Source organism: Natator depressus, chromosome 6 (genome assembly GCF_965152275.1).
Source record: "Natator depressus isolate rNatDep1 chromosome 6, rNatDep2.hap1, whole genome shotgun sequence".
NCBI lineage: Eukaryota > Metazoa > Chordata > Testudines > Cheloniidae > Natator > Natator depressus.
In genome coordinates, this window is record NC_134239.1 from 70,588,405 (window position 1) to 70,604,348 (window position 15,944).

General features: G+C 43.7%; 2 pseudogenes; both read right to left on the reverse strand.

Moving 5' to 3' along the window:
• Nucleotides 1–1,813: 1,813 nt before the first annotated feature.
• LOC141989763 (carbohydrate sulfotransferase 11-like) lies at nt 1,814–4,387 on the reverse strand (annotated as a pseudogene).
• A 7,479-nt stretch (nt 4,388–11,866) lies between these two features.
• LOC141989764 (carbohydrate sulfotransferase 8-like) lies at nt 11,867–13,287 on the reverse strand (annotated as a pseudogene).
• Nucleotides 13,288–15,944: the final 2,657 nt, after the last annotated feature.

Genomic DNA, 15,944 nt, shown 5'->3' on the forward strand with positions numbered 1-15,944 from the left:
ATGAGCGTTACTTTTGCGACAGACAGATTCCATCTTTCTCCCACTGTGAGACCTGGATTTCCCTATTCTTTGCTCCCAGGGCACCAAACTCATGCAAGTCCCCTTGTGCCCATTTCAATTCTTGGGCAAAGCTGGTTTCACAGCAACATTAAGAGCTTTTCCATTTAGAAGGTTTGAGAAATAATCCAAGCAATTAGTTTTCAGTTAAGAGGGCTCTGAAAATGTTAGGATTTTGTGTGCTGCATAAAGTATTCTCAGTTCGTTTAGTGCATTGGTCTATTATAACATCTGCTTTAAGATATGGCCTTTCCCATCCATCTACACAACTAGAACGCTCATCCAGGCTCTCAGCATCTTGCACCTCAATTACTCCAACATCCTTTTCTCTGGCCTAGACAAATGCAATATTGTTCCAATCACATCTGTTCAAATACCGTTTTCCTAGCCCCTTGCTGTGACCATGGGACCGCACTCTTTGCATTCCCCTGCAGAAACCCCCTTTTCCATCACATCAAACATAAGCTACTTGGATTCACTGTCAAGGCCCTTTGTAGTCACCCCCCTACTTTACTTATTATTTCTCATTCACTATGGAGATGCTGACTCCCAACTCCAGTTGGCCTATGGTGCCAGTCTCCATTGCCCATTTGTTAAATTTCAAACAAGCATCATTGTGCTTTCTTCCATGCTGCCCCACATGCTTGGGAGGTGCTCCCCATAAACATCTGCAAAGTTACCTCATTGCCCTCCTTCAAATCCCTCCTTGAAACGCCTTTTCTGTGATGCCTACTGAAAACTTTGCAACAGTTAGGTTGCTCGTGTGCTGACACCATGGTCGATCAAGCAGACCAAGATTTATCATTGTTTCCTTCTACCCCCCCCAGTGTGTCTATCACCCCCTGTTGTCTCTTCTCTTATACTTAGATTGTAAAGCTCAGTGAGGGAGGGACAATCTTTTTGTGTTTCTATAATGCCAAGCACAGTGGGGTCCTAGTCTATGGTAACAAACAACAATGCTGATATCACTATAAATGTTATAATGTATGCATCTTGGAGCTCTTTGGGTTCAATTCTACCACCCTTGTTCACAATAAGTAGCACCTCGCACAGAGATTTCAAGTGGACTACTTGTGGAGCAGGGCGCTACTCAGCATGAGCAAAGGTGGCAGCACCTGACCCTTAATGTTGATCAGTACATATATTATTGGCATACTTGCCTTTAACATTACTAGACAAGGCAAAAGGAGATAAGGTTTGTTTTCATCAGGCAGTCACCACATAGGGAGTTTAGAATGTTTCAATTTCTATTCCAGATAGACACTGCTAAACATCTAGGATGAATACATTATATGGATTAGAGAAATTTACAGTTCAAGGGGATGCTTCAGAACAAGTCTAAACACTGTTTGTTCTTCAACTTATCCTTGCACTACATGTGTAATCAAGATAGGAGTGAAAAATGCCATTCTTAGATCAGCAGAGACCACAATTCTCAAAATCAGGAAACTCAGCTACAGAGCACAGTGTCAGGAAATCTACCCCAAAAAGGGGAACAATCCAAGTATGGCTCCCCAAAATGCTATTATTCTATAGGACTGTCCTCTGATTCCAATTTAAAATTCTTACAAAAGAATCAGTTCAGGAGAACGAGCATCGTACAAGTGTGAGGATGTTGTTACACTACCTTGATCTTTTTCGCCATAATCCTACACATCACTCTCTGAGTTGCACTAATCAGAACTGCAATACACTGTTGCAACCAACCACTGTCAAATACCCTTTATAGAAAAGTTCCAGTGATACTATTTGAATATCACTCCTCATGTAAAGTTTCATTTTCAATTTTATAAAGATAATTAAACAAGGAGAACTCTATCTGGTACAGCTCCTTTATCTTCTGAGTTTGCTCTGAGTTGAGCTTTCCTGAGGTACTCCATAGTAATAGCATCATTGGTCTGTTTCTCAGAGCAAGATGACTTAAATTAGGTAATGCAAACTCTCTGGGGCTCTAATGCTCTTGAGAACATGTTCAGCATACGGCTCCAAGGTCTCATACTTCCCCTAAACCATAATGAATGTTAGGAGGATCACAAAGAAGAAACACTGGTTTCCAGTGAATATCCAAATGGTCTTGTTTTCTTAACATTATAAAGTTAAACTCCTGGAAAGTCACCTTTTCAGTCCAATTTTTGTTTTTGCTGAACATGGCTTGAACCTCATCTGCTACCCCTACATAATATGGCTCAGAGTTTGCAGGGAGTTTCTCTCTGTAAGCTGAGACCAGCATTTCCAGGGGAGCCCTGGCGAACATCACTTTAATGTAACTATTCAGCAGCTCCACCTCCTGGGTGGGAGAGTAAGAACTCAGTCTCCCCATCAGTAGAGAATTATGGACCCTTTTTTTCCTGTTTCAGAAGCCTTCCTGCTCTGGTTCATTGTAAGGAGAAAAACTACCCTCTTCCACAGTTGACACAGCCCACTTTGGGCACCTCACAGTAGATGAACTTGTGGTTGTGCTCCACAAAAAGCTGTCTGGCAACTTGAGATTGCAAACGATTTCCAAATCAGAGAGACTGTACTTCAGGCAGATGGCACTCAAAGTGGGTTTTCGATAGAATTCATCCATCAGCCAATCTTCTGTAGGGCCTGAAAGAGATGATATGCAGAAGAAAGGAAGATAAACAATCACTATGCAATAACCTCCTGGAATTGTCTTTGCATTCAGCCATTCATAGAGCTCAGGTTAACTTTCTGAAGAGTTTAACTAGTCTAACCCCCCTTCCCTCCCTGGGTTACTTGGGAGCAGGCAACACTCACCTGTGTGCCTGGGTGCCTGATGTTGTTGACAGTAAAGGAGATCCTGAGTACCCCAGTGGTGATGTTGGATAGTGTTAAGGAAAAGTTAGCATATGTGCATATGTGACTCCATTTTGGTTTGGGGCCCACCATTGTCTAAAAGCAAGCACATCATGCACCAGGAGGAGTGTTCCTTAGATACTGCATTCCTGTGAAACTCCCCCCTCACCCTTGTTTCCAGCCTGTCTCGACTCCCGGTTTCTGTTCTTTGTCTGTTCCTAACTCCCTGCCTCCTGGCCTTGATGTGAGCCTCCCATCCTGATAAGAAAGGCTACTGGTGCATTGCTTTAGGACCATGTTGTGTAGTTGAAGTAATGGTTTAGCACGGGGGATGCACTTAGCAGGGATAGGTGGTAGATAAGGGAAGGGTTTGTCTATTGGCTAAGGTTTCCGATGCACGAGGGCAACATGCTTTGCTAAAAGGTATATAATCTCTGTATAACTTGCATTCGGAGTCCCCTCTTGATTAGCAGGGGGGCACCACGCTCGAGCGTAATAAACTTAGTATCTTTGGGAACTCTGCAGTTGTGGACTTTGTTCTTGTGCCTCAGCCTAGACTCGAACTGTGCGTGACCTGTCGGGTATAATTCGCAGCAGTTCTTGTGCGTGACCTGTCGGGTATAATTCGCAGCAGTTTGTGTGCGTGACCAATTAGGTATAATTTGTAACAATAGGAGGGAATCCTCTGTTCACCCCTCTGCTGCAGTCTTTTTAATTGTAAAGGAAATTAAAGTGCTTCCACCTGGCTGGGCCCTGTACACACTCAATGTTGTTTTGGGAGCCTCCATGAACAAAACTAAGCTATTCTCCCCAATGGGTGTAACTCAAAAATACCAATTATAAACAATACGCACCCAATATACACTTTGATTTGGTTAAAAGACCTTTACTTAACAACCTAAGGAAACATGGTATAAAAGAGTGAGATTAAATATCACAACTAACTTAAATCAGCTGGGGGCAGTTTGATAAATCAATTAACAAACAGAGTTTACAGTAGTAAATGAAACTTCTCTAACTTGCATTTACACTGTCACCATTTACCCCACACTGAATGTACACTCTGCTAGATTTCAGTGTTCTAAACGCTTGCTTGCATGGGCATGCTTGAAGATCTTGAAGCTGGGGACAGCACCCTGTTGGTCCAGCCAATGCAACAAGGGGCAGAACAATTCTAGTTCGGGATAATTCCAAGCTGCACAACCCTTTGAACATTGGAGTTGTTTAAACCAGATGTCAGCAACCCTGGGTTCTCGTGAGATGACAAGACCACTCCACCTCTTTTCAGACTCAGACAACCCCTTTAAGTCTCTTTGCTGTCCCCCTCTCCTTTCAAGCAGTTTCCCAGACAAAGGTGGTGATTACTCACAGTGCCTGCACTGCAGATCCACCTCTGTCAGCTCTGGGCACAGCAACAGTCTCTGTCCTGGCTCCAGTGAAGCCCACCAACAGCCTCTGGGGGCCCCTGTTTGACTCTCAAGAGCAGCTTCTGGCTTTCTAGCAGCCGCTCCTGGTTTGGACAAAGCTTCATCAAGCTATCTCAGCTCCTCTCCAAAATGGAGCCCACCACATGCTCTCCCTGCACTCCCTGGAAGTCTCTCTCTTCCCCAAGGCAACACGGAAGTTGCGGTCTCCAAAACTGGATAGCAGCACTCAGGATCTTCCCAACTGGGACACTCCCAATTAAGTTCAGTGGCCCCTCTAGCAAAGGGTGCCTAGGCCTACACTAGCAAATCAAGGTTAAAAACTATCTACAGCTGACTCTGCATAAGAGTACTCTTCATAGCATAACTCAATGTACAGTTGGTAGGGGGCAACAGAGCCTTCCCCCAAACACACTTTTGTTTAGGTGGGAAAGGAGGGGAAGCAGCAACGGAGACAGAGACTAAGTCTGCTGAGGGCAGCGGTGCTCTCCTGAGGTCAGCGGTGCTCAGAGCTCTCCATCTTCTCACCTCTCGTCCCCTGCTGGCTGCTGAGCCCCTTTAGCTGCTAAGTTCGACGGGGGAATCTGCAACTGTAGCCTTCCCATCAGCAGGAGTCACTACTTCCTGCACTAGGCAGGCAGGAGCCTTCAGCTGTGGGTCCAGCTGTCTCAGCCCTTCTTGTGCTGGTCTGGAGGGCCTGCAGAGCAGGAGGGTCCTGGCTGGGACCTGGGGGAGGCGCCCTGGTTGGAACAGTACTGTCTTTTCTCTTCCCCTCAGCCCCCTTGGGGGCAGGCACAAAGTCAGGGGAGAAGAAGGGGGACAGATACAGGAGAGGACAGGCACAAGGGGGAGGAACAGGCACTAGAGGGCAGCTATGAGGGGAATTTTGGGGACAGGGCTAGATGATGGAAGGATTTGAGAGGGAGAAGAGACTGGGGCAAGAGGTGTTTTAGGGGAGAGAGAATGAGGGGCTTGGGGGATACTGAGATGAGTTTGGGGTAAGGAAGAGGGGAGACTAGGAGAATGAGACTTTTGGAGAAGGAGGTGAAAGGTGACTTGGGGGAGAGGGAGAAGACCCTAGAAGAGTTTGTGGGAAGCATTGGAGTCTGGGACAAGTAGTCTCTACGCTACAAATTTACAATTGGTATAACTATGTCACTCAGGGGTGTGAAAAATCTACATCCCGAACAATGCAGTTACACTGACCTAGCCCTCCATGTAGGCAGCCCTACGTCGACATGAGGGCTCCACCCGTCAACATAATCCACCGCTGTGAGAGGCAGTGGCTAACTATGCCAACAGGAGCAGCTTTCCTGTCAGTGTAATAGCATCTTCACTGAAGTGCTACCGCGGCACAGCTGTGCCGATGCAGTGGTTTAAGTGTCGACCTGCCCTGGGAAGATCTGACATGGAACAAAGTCTGGAGGGGAAACAGGAGAGACTGCAGGATTTAGCTTGAGGAGGGTGGAAACTCCTGGCTTCCACATGAAAACTGCTACAGAACAGGACAAGAACCATCACAGACAGCAACATAGAAAGAGTGGCAGGAGCAAACCAGCTTAAGTCCTGGGAGGTTTTGGGGTTCTTTTAACAGTGTTGGTTGGGGAGAAAGGAACTTGTATTAAAGCCTTTTTGGGGTTGCAGTGGATGGGGTATTCTTGTAGCACTGTAGGGAAATGTATTCGACATTCAGGGCAAAGTTATTCCACTGGCTTAATTGCCCATTGTCCCTGAAACGTGGTCAGTGTTGCCCTCTGTAGATGTAGTAGGCAGTGATAAAGGAGGATACAAAATCTCACATTTGTGGATGTAAATGTTTATGGGAGGAGAAGAAGAAGAAAAGAATCTTAGAGAGCCAAATGTGCCAGATGGATGTGTCTGGTATTTGAAGAGCACAGAGAACAGGCTAGAGAATAGGACAGTTGGAAAGATATTGAAAGGAAGGCAAGTTCAGAATCTTGCAGAAATTTTGTGCCAGATTCTGAACTGAAGAGGCAGACAGTGAAGATGTTTTGAGGACAACTGTGACTTGTTCCCATGTCAGATAATAGAAGATACAAGTAGCAGCTGTAACCCATATTAGCACAGTATGTGTCTTTCTTTCCCCACTAGCAGCTGGCCCATATAAGATGATCAGAGTTTAATACAGCTAATAGCTAAAGGAATCACCCCTTCAGCTCAACAAGTGAGGCTCATGTTTGTCTTAGTACTGAAGGCCCAGATTTCAAACCTGCTGATGATCTGAACAGAAGATAATTACACAGCCACAATAAGAACAAACTGAAGTTTGGAGATTAGAAACTTGGAGACCAAAAAGAAGGGCATTTTGCATAAATTATAGGTAACAGACATGCAGTGGATCAAATTATAATGACTTCCAAAGATCAGAAACTCTACAAAGTTTTTAATATGAGGTTCTACTAGAAAATGTGAGGTGATTTTTTTCAAAACAAGTAAATTAAATTAGTAAAAATCTCCAATGAGCAGAAGAATGGTTCAATTAATCTATAACTTCTTACTTGTTGGAATAGTCTGCCATGCCAGTTTCTGTAGGAGGGATTTGATATGTGCACATCTGTTTATTAGGAAGCAGACAGAAACCACCAGATAAGTAATTGGTATCTGTGAAATTATCACTTTTGACTGCTAACAAACTGTGTAGTATTTGAACCAATGAACTGTAGTGAAAAGTTTCTATATCTCATTAGCTGTCCCCCAAACCAACCGGTCCCTGCCTTTACTATGCATTTTATAGGAATCTCTCCCATCTTCCACAACTTTTCAAAGATAATCGCTAATGGCTCAGATACCTCCTCAGTCAGCTCCTTGAATATTCTCGGATGTATTTCATCAAGCCCTGGTGACTTGAAGACATCTAACTTGTCTACATGATTTTTAACTTGTTCTCTCCTTATTTTAGCCTCTGATCCTACCTCATTTTCATAGGTATTCACTATGTTAGACATCCACTCACTACTAACCTTTTTAGTGAAAACTGAAACAAGTCATTTAACACTTCTGCCATTTCCACATTTTCTGTTATTGTTTTTCCCCCTTCATTGAATAATGGGCCTATCCTGTCCTTGGTCTTCCTCTTGCTTCTAATGTATTTACAGAATGTTTTCTTGTTACCCTTTATGTCTCTAACTAGTTTAATCTCACTTTGTGCCTTGGCCTTTCTAATTTTGTCCATACATACTTGTATTATTTGTTTATATTCACCCTCTGTAATTTGACCGAGTTTCCAGTTTTTGTAGGACACTTTGAGTTTCAGATTGAAGATCTTGTGGTTAAAACAGGGTGGTCTCTTGCCAGACTTCCTATCTTTCATACATAGTGGGATAGTTTGCTTTTGTGCCCTTAATAATGTCTCTGAAAAACTGCCAACTCTCTTGAACTGTTTCCCCTTATACTTGCTTCCCATAGGGTCTTACCTACCAACTCCCTGAGTTTGCTGAAGTCTGCCTTCTTGAAATCCATTGTCTTTTGTGTGTTTTCCCTTCTACCATTCCTTGGAATCATGAGCTCTTCTACTACTTCATGGTCATTTCCACCCAAACTGCCATCCACTTTCAAATTCTCAACCAGTTCCTCCTTATTTGTCAAAATCAAATCTAGAACAACCTCTCCTCTCCCCTAGTAGCTTTCTCCACCTTCTGAACTAAAAAATTGTATCCAATACATTCCAAGAACTTGTTAGATAATCTGTGTCTTGCTATATTATTTTCTGCAACAACTGTCTGGGTAGTTGAAATTCCCCATTACCACCAAGTCCTGGGCTTTGGCTGATTTTGTTAATTGTTTAAAAAAAAGCCTGACACACCTATTCCTGGTTAGGTGGTCTGTAGTAGACCCCTCCCATGACATCACCCTTGTTATTTACCCCTTTTATACTTACCCACAGACTTTCAACAAGTCTGTCTCCTATTTCCATCTTAACCTCGGTCCAAGTGTATACATGTTTAATATATAAGGCAACACCTCCTCCCTTTTTTCCCTGCCGGTCCTTCCTGACCAAGTCTTACCCTTCTATACACATATTCCAGTCATGTGTATTATTCCACCAAGTCAATCTGTGATGCCAACTATATCATAGTTGTGTTTATTAACTAGCATTTCAAGTTCTTCCTGTTGATTCCCCATACTTCTCGCAGGCCACTGTCTGCAAATCCACACCAGGATCTAGGTTCTCTGTCTGGATACAGGCGCAGGTGGATGAGACAGGAGCAATGCTGGCACTGCTTGTCTTATTTTTGAAATTAAACTACTGAACACCTTAATCTCAAAACAGTAAAATATCCTAGCATTTGGGGGGAAAGACCATCTCTACATAGTACAGAGCACCTCTGTCTCTAGTTATCCCTGAAAAAGAGATTGAATGAAGGAAGAATATCACAGCATCCAGTTAAAAGGTGTGAAATAGTGCAGTGAAGAATGGGGAACACACTTTCAAACAGCTATATAAGAGAGACAACAGGAAGCCATTCAGAAACCTATTTCATTCTCTCTAAAAGAGAAAATTCACAAATCTGTTAAACAGCATTAGACAGAAAATAAAGAAATATTTTATTGGTGGAACTCGGGGAATTACACTAATTTTATATATAAAGGTGAGTGAAAGAAAGGATTGCTAATAATTTACTGTACCTATACATCTAGATCATGCATAGTTTCTCTGCTTGTAAGCCTTTCAGCTAGGGACTCCTAGAATTTAGCATTCCTGTTCTTTTCTCCTAAATAATCCCTTGCACGTGATGTTATGGTTGATTGGTTTCCCGTTGTATATTCAGCAGTTGATTCTTGTGCTACCAGATTGGTGACAAACCTCATGTTAGACTGGTTTCCATAAAATTATGTTTTGGATTTATAACAGTACCCAGAAACAGTCTGTACAAGGATCATGCCTTCTAGAGGTTTCATGGGGAGTTTTAAGCATAATGGACTGTCAGTTGGTCAAAACCTCATGGATAAAGTGGAAAGGAAGATTGAAGTTATGTAATGAAAAAAAGTAAAGATGAGTCTTAGCTGCAATGATGAGCATGGCATAAATGCCTAGACAAATACCCAGGGTTTGGAACTGAACTTTCAAAGATTTGGAGTGTGTTAGTCTTCAGGGTCCTATTTTGGATTATTCTGCTATATCCAACCCCTTCATTGGTGGAATATTTGTATGTCCAAGATGCCAATTAAATAAAATTTCTGTTAAAAGTAAAATGAGCAAACTCTCAGGGTAAATTTGTTTTGTCACCACCCATGACATTCAACAGGAATTGGGATGGATGAGGACATTCCTGCTTTGAAAACTTCCTAGCCTCCCTTTTGGAAAACAGCTGGCTCATTGGGTTTTTTATCTCTATTCTGATCAATTGTTGAAATTTGATTCTGTTCTATGTCCAGTGACTTGAATTCCTCACCAGTTGACCTCTTTTTAGAGGTCTGTATGGAATGAGTTAGTGGGTCTGAGCACAGTATCTGCTGACTAAATATCAACATCTCAAAAAAGACCATTATTATTAGCATGCTGTGACAATTTGGAAATATGCCTGTACAGTTTATGAATCGTGTGAGATTATGACTTATGTGGCTGGGTTGTGCTGCAAACTCCATTTGGAATGTGCAAGCTTTTCCCTTTTCTATGGTTGGTTTTCCTCTGCGTTGGGTTGAGTTTCCAATGGCTGGTGGCAAAAGAACAACAGAAGGAAGTTGACTAAATACCCAATCATTGGAAATCTAGTCACTCTAGACAAAAAAAAAAAGGGTCCCTTCCCAAAAGAACTGGTTGAGTAGGGAGGGGGAAATTCACTTGGCTGGGGGAAGCTGGGAAGGGTGGCACCTGCTACAGGGGGCTGAAGGTTTTTAAAAGGGCAAAAACTGTTCTACTCAATGGCCAATTTCTTCACTGCATAAGGGAGAGGCCAGTAATCATGTGACAGCCTGCATGAGGCAGGGGACGCCCTGCCTGGACACTACTGCTAGTCCCTATGGACTCACAAGGGAAGGGTGAGCGAGAAAGTGAAGGACAATGTGATTTCAGCTGTTTATTGTTTGGATTATTCGTACTCATTTGTGCTTTGTGCGATTGAGTATAAAAGAGCATAAAGGTGTTAGACTCTGTGCAAAGTGTACGAGTGTGTGTTAATTGCTTCACACCTGCTGCATTCCCCTGACTGATTTAAACTGTAACCAGAAGCTTCACACCTTTGGGGTGGAGTTCTGGAAGAAGGGTGGCTTTTTTTAATTTAAAGTACCTGAGTTATTTTGGGTGTCCGTGCCAGTCCAGGGGGCCTAGGACAGGCGGATGGAGGTGCGCTATTTCCAAGAAGTGGTAGCAGACAGAGTCAGTGCCCAGGAAGTGTTCCAGAGAGGCCAAGGGATGAACTAGGGCGGTAGCCTGTTGAGAGCTACGGGAACTTGAAATACTTGGGAATTCAGAGCAGCAAAGGCTTGGATTCCATCACAGCAATCCTAGTTGGTGGCCAGGAAGTAGTGCACACTAAGATAGTGACACATGCTTATGTGGTTTCAGGCCAGATGCAAAAGACTGAATGGACCATGGAGACCAACATACCCGCTCATCCAGAGCAGTGGCTCCTCCAGGGCAGGGATGAGGCAAACTGGAAGAGCTGCTGTTTAGTAGAGGCTGTGAAACTATCACAAATACTGGGCCTCAGTCTCCAGAGGTATCAATTTAGTACCCCTTATAAATATTAAATACCCCCCCCACACACACACACTTCTGGGATAGAAAGGAAAGGGCCTGTGCTGTACCTGTTCTGTGATTTAATAGTGGACTTCAGTCTCCAGGACTGTCAAGTTGGCACCTTTCTCAAAATACTAAATTTGTGTTTTAAAAACCCTCAGATGTCACAAAAACAGAACATCATTCAATGGGACGGTAGAAAGCCATTGGGAAAAAGTCTTGTGCGGAGTTGTGAGGCAGACTGAGGAGGACGAGACACAGTGAAGATTTTGAGGAAATCCAGAGAAATTAGTTTTCAAAGTCATCAAACCCAACCTATTCCTGTCTACCATAACCACATACATATTGCTATACTAGCAAAGCAGTCATGGATGTTTGGCTCATATTAACACTGCAAAAATAAATAAAACATATTATTCCAAACAAAAGATGTCCCATTTCCTTGTGAAGCTATGCTGTCCCCACACATTGCCCCTAGTCTAGGGAAATCAAGAACCAGCTTATCAAAATGTCTGTCCCCAACATTGAAAAATTAAGTTAGGGAATTCCCAGGCATGTACCCTACACCCAACACTAGGAAATTAAATCTCGACACACTGTTTAATTAACATATTCTCTCACTCTTAGCTTCTGCACCATACTTCACACTCTGACATTCCCTGGGAGCTGTAACAGAAAATCCCCACCATGCAATCACAACACTAGAGATGATGAACAGAAAGGAAATCTCAAAGAGGGAGTGGCTGTTTAATTCATTCTGGGTGTTTTCAAAGCAGCTTCTGCCACCAATCACCTCCAAACCTTGTTTACAGACAAGTCATAGTAATTTTTCAATAAGCAAAATTGCTATTCTATAGTCAAAATATATATATATTGCTCTATTGGTTTAGTAAATCAGAATAAACAAGATGAAATCCATCTGATATAGCTCCTTTATCTTCTGAATTTTCTTTTGAAGATACTCCATGGTAATATCATCAATAGTCTTTCTCTGACCTATATCTCTTAATATGAAAGTAATGCAGACCCTCTGGGGCACCAATGCTCTTGAGAATCTGTTCAGCATCTCACCCCATCATATCACATTTCCCCACAATATCAAAGTGAGTATTACAGGGATGACAGAGCTGAAACATGGGTTTCCAATGAATGGTCAAGTTATTTATGTTTTCTTTTCAGAATAAACTCCTGGAAAGTCACCTTCGGAGTAGAATTTTTGTTTTTGCCAAACTTGGTCCTGATCATCTTTGCCACAGTGATAGTACAGTATGGCTCAGAGTGCAAAAGTTTGCCTGTAAGCTGAAACTAACCATTCTAGGGAATCTCTGGTGAACATCACTTTGTTGTAACTAGTCATCAGTTCTGCCTGCGGATCAGGAGGGTAAGAACACGACCTTATTATGAGTGCAGTGTTATGGACAGTCTCACGTTTTACCTCAGAAACCTCCTTGCTCAGGTTCATTGTGAGTAGAAGAATGATTCTCTTCCAGTTGGAGCAGCCCACCTTTGGCACCTCATAGTAGAAGTACTTGTGGTTATGTGCGACAAAGAGCTGTCCAGGAACCTTGGGGCTTAGTCCGTTTTCTGAATGAGAGAGGTTGTACTTCAGACAAGTGGAACTGAAAGTGACTTTGTCAGTGCTGACTTGTCAGCCAGTCTTGTGTATCAGTAGGACTTGGTATGCCCAAGAAAAGGAGATAACACATCAATGATAGGATTGGTAAAAGGAAAACTGTGGGAATTCCTTAACTGTGAACATCACTAGGCAGAATATAAACAATTCAGTTATTTGAGGATGGGGAAAATGAGTAAAAAAGGGTAGGAAATTTACTTTACCTATATGTCTGGCCCACGCTAAGTGTCTCTTCCTTTCAGAGTCTTTCCTTTCAGGTTCACACACTTGGTTTTTTTTTACTGCTAAACTAAATAAATCTTGGTGTGCGATGTTAAATTTCAGGATTGGTGTATACTCTGTGATGAGTAAATTCCTGTTCTACTAGTTTGTGGTCCAGCTGCAGGACTTGAATACAGTTAATTGGCGCAAGACAAACATTGTGATCAGCAGTCACCTTATCTATATAGGTTCCCATGTAGGATATGTCAATCATAGCCCAGTGGTTAGAGGATTCACCTGAGAGGTGGGTGGGAGACCCCTAGTCAAATCTTTTCTCCCCCTCTGGCGGTGAGTGGGGAGGGGAAATGAAACCTGGGTCTCTTACATCCCAGTAGAGTGCTCTAACTACTGGGTTAAAAGTTACGAGGTGGGCACCACCCCTGATTTTAAATGGGACCCAACCTGGCAGCCATGGTCAGAGGCCACCTACCAGATCAGCCCCTGCACATGACTTAGATGGCCAAATATCTGTCTTCCCCAGTTTGTGAATTGCTCTAAGTTTGGGATTGTGGATCTGGGCCTAGGAGATTTCATTGAATGGGACTTGGACATAGAAGCCCATTGTGTGACACAAATTCAGAGAGTTTAAAGCCAGAAAGGAGCATTAGAATATCTGCTCTGGCCACCTGAATATCCCAGGTCATTAAATTTTACCTAGTTACCGCTCTATTGAGCCCAATAACTTGTGCTTGGCAAAAGCCTATCCTCAGAAAGGCATCCAATCTTGATCTGAAGACGTGAAAAGAGAGAATTCACCATGTCCCTTAGTTTGTTCTGGTGATTAATCATCCTCACTGTTAATGATTGTGCTGTATTTCTAATTTGAATTTGCCTGGCTTCAGCTTCCAGCCCTTGATTCTTGTTATGCTAGGGTGACCATATGTCCTGTTTTGGTCAGGACAGTCCCTTTTTTAAGTCCTGTCCTGGCCGTCCCCACTTTTTTGGCAAAAGTGGTCATTTGTCCCATTTGCTCTTGCCAACTTGATCAGTTGGCAAGAGCAAACAGGACAAATGCCCACTTTTGCCAAAAAAGGTGAGGTGCAGAGGAACATGCAGAAGGGGGTGGCAGCGATGCCGGGGTCAGCTAAGCAGGAGAGAGGGGCCTCGGGCTAGCAGCTCAGGCCACTCCCATGAAGGGGGAGGGCTCTCAAGCGAGTGGCTCAGGCCAGCCCCACACAGTGTCCTGTTTTCCCTTTGTTATGCCTTTCTCTGCTAGATTAATGCAAGAAGCCTGGGAAACAAGCAGGGAGAACTGGAAGTCCTGGCACAGTCAAGGAATTATGATGTGATTGGAACAACAGAGACTTGGTGGGATAACTCACATGACTGGAGTACTGTCATGGATGGATATAAACTGTTCAGGAAGGACAAGCAGGGCAGAAAAGGTGGGGGACTTGCATTGTATATAAGAGAGCAGTATGACTGCTCAGAGCTCTGGTATGAAACTGCAGAAAAACCTGAGAGTCTCTCTGGATTAAGTTTAGAAGCGTGAGCAACAAGGGTGAAGTCATGGTGGGAGTCTGCTATAGACCACCGGACCAGGGGGATGAGGTGGACGAGGCTTTCTTCCGGCAACTAACAGAAGTTACTAGATCACAGGCCCTGGTTCTTATGGGAGACTTCGATCACCCTGATATCTGCTGGGAGAGCAATACAGCGGTGCACAAACGATCCAGGAAGTTTTTGGAAAATGTAGGGGACAATTTCCTGGTGCAAGTGCTGGAGGAACCAACTAGGGCAGAGCTCTTCTTGACCTGCCGCTCACAAACCGGGAAGAATTAGTAGGGGAAGCAAAAGTGGATGGGAACCTGGGAGGCAGTGACCATGAGATGGTCGAGTTCAGGATCCTGACACAGGGAAGAAAGGAGAGCAGCAGAATATGGACCCTGGACTTCAGAAAAGCAGACTTTGACTCCCTCAGGGAAGTGATGGGCAGGATCCCCTGGGAGAATAACATGAGGGGGAAAGGAGTCCAGGAGAGTTGGCTGTATTTTAAAGAATCCTTACTGAGGTTACAGGGACAAACCATCCTGATGTGTAGAAAGAATAGTAAATATGGCAGGCAACCAGCTTGGCTTAACAGTGAAATCCTTGCTGATCTTAAACACAAAAAAGAAGCTTACAAGAAGTGGAAGATTGGACAAATGACCAGGGAAGAGTTTAAAAATATTGCTCGGGCATGCAGGAGTGAAATCAGGAAGGCCAAATCACACCTGGAGTTGCAGCTAGCAAGAGATGTGAAGAGTAACAAGAAGGGTTTCTTCAGGTATGTTAGCAACAAGAAGTCAGTCAAGGAAAGCGTGGGCCCCTTAGTGAATGAGGAAGGTAACCTAGTGACAAAGGATGTGGAAAAAGCTAATGTACTCAATGCTTTTTTTGCCTCTGTCTTCACGAACAAGATCAGCTCCCAGACTACCGCACTGGGCAGCACAGCATGGGGAGGAGGTGACCAGCCCTCTGAGGAGAAAGAAGTGGTTCAGGACTATTTAGAAAAGCTGGACGAGCACAAGTCCATGGGGCCGGATGCGCTGCATCCGAAGTGCTAAAGGAGTTGGTGGGTGTGATTGCAGAGCCATTGGCCATTATCTTTGAAAACTCATGGCGATCGGGGGAGGTCCCAGACGACTGGAAAAAGGCTAATGAAGTGCCCGTCTTTAAAAAAGGGAAGGAGGATCCTAGGAACTACAGGCCAGTCAGCTTCACCTCAGTCCCTGGAAAAATCGTGGAACAGGTCCTCTAGGAATCAATTTTGAAGCACTTAGAGAGGAAAGTGATCAAGAACAGTCAGCATGGATTCACCAAGGGCAAGTCATGCCTGACTAATCTAATTGCCTTCTATGACAAGATAACTGGCTCTGTGGATGAGGGGAAAGCAGTGGACATGTTGTTCCTTAACTTTAGCAAAGCTTTTGACACAGTATTCTTGCCAGCAAGTTAAAGAAGTGTGGGCTGGATGAATGGACTATAAGGTGGATAGAAAGCTGGCTAGATTGTCGGGCTCAACGGGTAGTGATCAATGGCTCCATGTCTAGTTGGCAGCCGGTATCAAGTGGAGTGCCCCAAGGGTCGG